Source organism: Cavia porcellus, unplaced genomic scaffold (assembly GCF_034190915.1).
Source record: "Cavia porcellus strain 051 isolate PalLab524CR breed Dunkin Hartley unplaced genomic scaffold, mCavPor4.1 scaffold_12, whole genome shotgun sequence".
NCBI lineage: Eukaryota > Metazoa > Chordata > Mammalia > Rodentia > Caviidae > Cavia > Cavia porcellus.
In genome coordinates, this window is record NW_026947495.1 from 72,771,314 (window position 1) to 72,775,082 (window position 3,769).

Here is a 3,769-nt window from a genome sequence, read left to right on the forward strand (position 1 = left end):
AAGCCTTTTGGAGCTTGCAATCAGATTGCTTCAAATGCTAAGCATGAAACTCTAAGACTTAATGTTCACCCTGCTGGATGTTGGACTTGTTTCATTTTCAATGTTTTATATTCCCCTGTTTGTAACTTTGGAATGGTAATGTTTGTCTTGTGCCTTTGCATTTCAGAAATATTTAATCTTTTTTTCACTTGTACAGGGGATTGCAGTTAAGAGTTTGCTATAGATCTTGGAGGAGACTTGGGACTTGGACTTTTCAGCAATGCTGAAACTGTTAGGATTTTGGCAACTCTTGGAGATGGACTAAATGTCTTTTGTATAAAGGATGTACATGAGTCCTGGAATACAGGGATGGAACATCATGATTTATGTTGGTGGCCCCTAGGACTCATGCATTTACATTATGCATCTGTGATTGGTTCATTGTATAGTGCTTGGATTGATGGTGCCAGTGATACACCCACATAGGGGTGGAGCCAGGTTGTGATGTAATGGCAGGAAGATGGTGTGTGTTACTCTCTTGCCAGTTTGCAGCCACCATGAACTGTAGTCCTGCCATGCCACCTGCCATTGAGCCAACTAAGTATAGACTGAAACTTCCAAAAACTGTAAGAAATAAACCTTTCCTTTCATAACTTTGGACATCAGGTATTTTGTGTCACTAATGAGTAAAAGTAATTAAGACACTGATGAACTGACAAACAGCATGCTCTACTGGAAGTTGGTAGATATCCAGTCAGTGGACAAATGATAAGAACTCAAGGTTTTATGCCTTAGAATTACTGGCAATGTTACTTCAGTTTTGAACCTAAAAGAGTTGGGCAGTGGTAACCAGGTACTCACAAAAAGCACCCACTGATTACGTAGAGCAGGCACTGTAACTTTTTACTGTGTATATAAAGCTACATGCTAGAAGTACTCCTAGGAAATTCATGTGGTGATTGTTTTCAAATCATCTGAAGTTAGTGTATATTCACTGAAAAATAATCGCTTCAGTTAAATTGTTACTATATTACTTGTTCTTCCAGGAGAGATCAGCTATAATAATTATTTTGTAATAAGGCTTCTTGTTCATGATTCCAACTCAACGAAATGACCTTTTATATGGAGGTGTGAGTGTATGTGTAAAAGACAATCAGATTATTAAATCACTAGTTGTAACATACAGAGAAGGGGTGAGAAATGGGGTAGCACCACTTTCTGGAGTTCTACAACCTATTTACCACTCAATCAGGACCATCATCCCCATGCTGACTTTTGTATATTATAGGAATGTTATATATAAACACTGAGCTCAGTTTTAAGGGCAATGCAGTTCTATGAAAATGCTTGAAATGACTGCATGGTAGAGACAGTCATTTCTTAGAGCTAAATGGGACATTACTTAGAGTTAAAATGGGAATAGAAATGAGGCACAGATGTATTGACTCTGGATGGAGAGTTAACAGACTGTGATACTGTATGGTATTGTGTGGATGTATAAGGAGAAGGATAGATCCAAAAGGACTTTTTGTTTCCTGCCTTGAAAAACTTGGTGGTAGAGATAAGAAACTCGGAGAAACACAGACTTGAGACGACTTCAGTTATATGACAAGTAACCGTGAGAAGTTGTATATGGTTAGATGGTGCCTAGCAGGTATTAAAAGACAGGGCATAATGCAAGTACATTCAAATTGTGCTTGAATCAATTTCCATTGGACATATCAATTTAACAACTGGACATGATGAAGTTGCAATGCCAGGCCTGGGTGTACCATGGAAAATGGTTATTGGAAAGTGGTAGTTAATTCAGAAAATGTAGCATCTAGAGAAAGAAGAAGTAGGGAAGCGTCTCCAACATGTCCATATATTTCACTGATGAGTAGAAGTGGAAAACAGGCAATGAATCCTGAAAAGGAGTGACTTAAGGCAATGAAAAGCTAGGGGAGCATGTTACTGTGAAAAGAAAATTCAGGCAATGTTTCAAAAAGGGGGCGTGGCCAATATGGTCTAATGCTTTTGATGTTAGATAAGGACCAAGTGAGTGATTACTGCCTCAGGGCAACAGATTTTACTGATGACCTAAATAAGAGCATTTTCAAGGAGACAGCGAAGGCTATAAGAGGTTGGGTTTTGGTTTAAGTGAAAGATGAATATGCAGAGAGCTTAATTTAAAACATTTGAGAGAACAAAAATAAACACAGAATGGTAATAGCGTAGGTCATTAAGGAAAGGATGTAAATCCTAGTTTGCCCTACATTTATATGACTTCTAATAAATTATTTGACTCAAGATTTGAGACTTGGAATTAGCAAGGAGGTTAGTGGATGTCTTTTCATGGAATGTTGGAACCTCTGGAAATTTCTGGATAAGGCTGTGTTCCTTCCCAGAGATAAAAGTGTAGAACACAGAGAATCATACAAGCAGTTCTCATTTGTGAGTATACAAATTCATTTGGTCTAGCGGAGGGGAAACTGATTTCCCTCCCTTTTTGTGGAAGAGGCCAGTTATAAATTCATGTACCATTCCAATGCTCCACCTAATTTGTGGTTTTGTTTTTTTTTTAACTTCCTTAAATTGGCTGCAAGAACTATATTCCCTTAGTTATCTGAGACAAATAAGTCACTAACACATAGTTAGTTTATAATGCAGAAAGTTTATGGCTTTAGCACTTTAAAATTTATCTTTCTAGGGGCTGGGAGTTTAGCTCAGTGGCATAAGTGCCTGTCTGGCAAGTATGAGGTCTTGAGTTTGATCCCCGGTACCTCCCCCACCCCGCAAATTATCTTTTAAAAATTCCAGCCTGCCCATTTGGACAATGAGTTATTGAGAAGGGAAACGAAGACCCTGTGAGTAAAAAATACTTAGAACAGCTTGTGACCCTGAGGACAAAGACCAGGCAGGAGGGGACCCAAGTGTTAGCGAAGGGTGTTTGTTTCTGAACAGTGTGTGCAGCGTCAGCGCGGGTCTGCATGGTGGAAAGCAGTCAGAGAGGCAGGGGGACGGGGGAGAGATGGGGTGAGGGTGTGGAAGACGGCGAGAGAGGAGGGAAACAGGGCGTCTGCGAAGACAGTGAGTGTCAGCAGGAGGACAATTACTCTCACACGACAGACAGACAGAGAAAAGGATGGATCTGGGTATAGGAGAGCTTGGAGGCGAGGAGGGTCCCATGGATGAAGTCAGTTTCGGAGGAAGGAGGGGGTGAGGCTGGCACTGCGGAGGGCAGGGCAGGCTGGAGGTCGTCATGGTGCAGGGACAGGAGCCCCGCTGCCTGAGCGAGCATGTGGCAGGCAGCCTTTCAGAGACAAAATCCCAGACCACATCCCAGAGCTAACTTACCTACCACCAGGCACCAGTGCGCGAAATAAACCTGGATACTGAGGTTTTAGCTTAGGAAAAAACCACTCACGCCTTAACTTTTTTTTTTTTTTTTTTTTGATCCCAAAACAAAACAAGCACTACAGGTGCCCCAGGTTCGCAGTGCTGGTGTGGGGCTCGGGTGAGAGTCCGGAGCCAGGCGGAGGGGTGGGTTATCGGTGCCATCTGATGTGGGTACCAGGGTGGTGAAAGCATCTCAGGGCTGTGGCGGGTTAGGGTTGTGCAAGATTGCAAAGACGTTTAGGGACTGAACTGAAGGAGCTGACACCAGGGAGTGTGAAATAGTAACGTGCAGGGAGAGTCAACGTGCTCACAGGCAGACTGGCTTCTCACGCGAGCTCTCAACAGCGCATGCTTCCTGACACGCTTGACTGCGGTTGTTTCGCTCTGCTTTCCCCTTCCTCCCCTTCCCTCG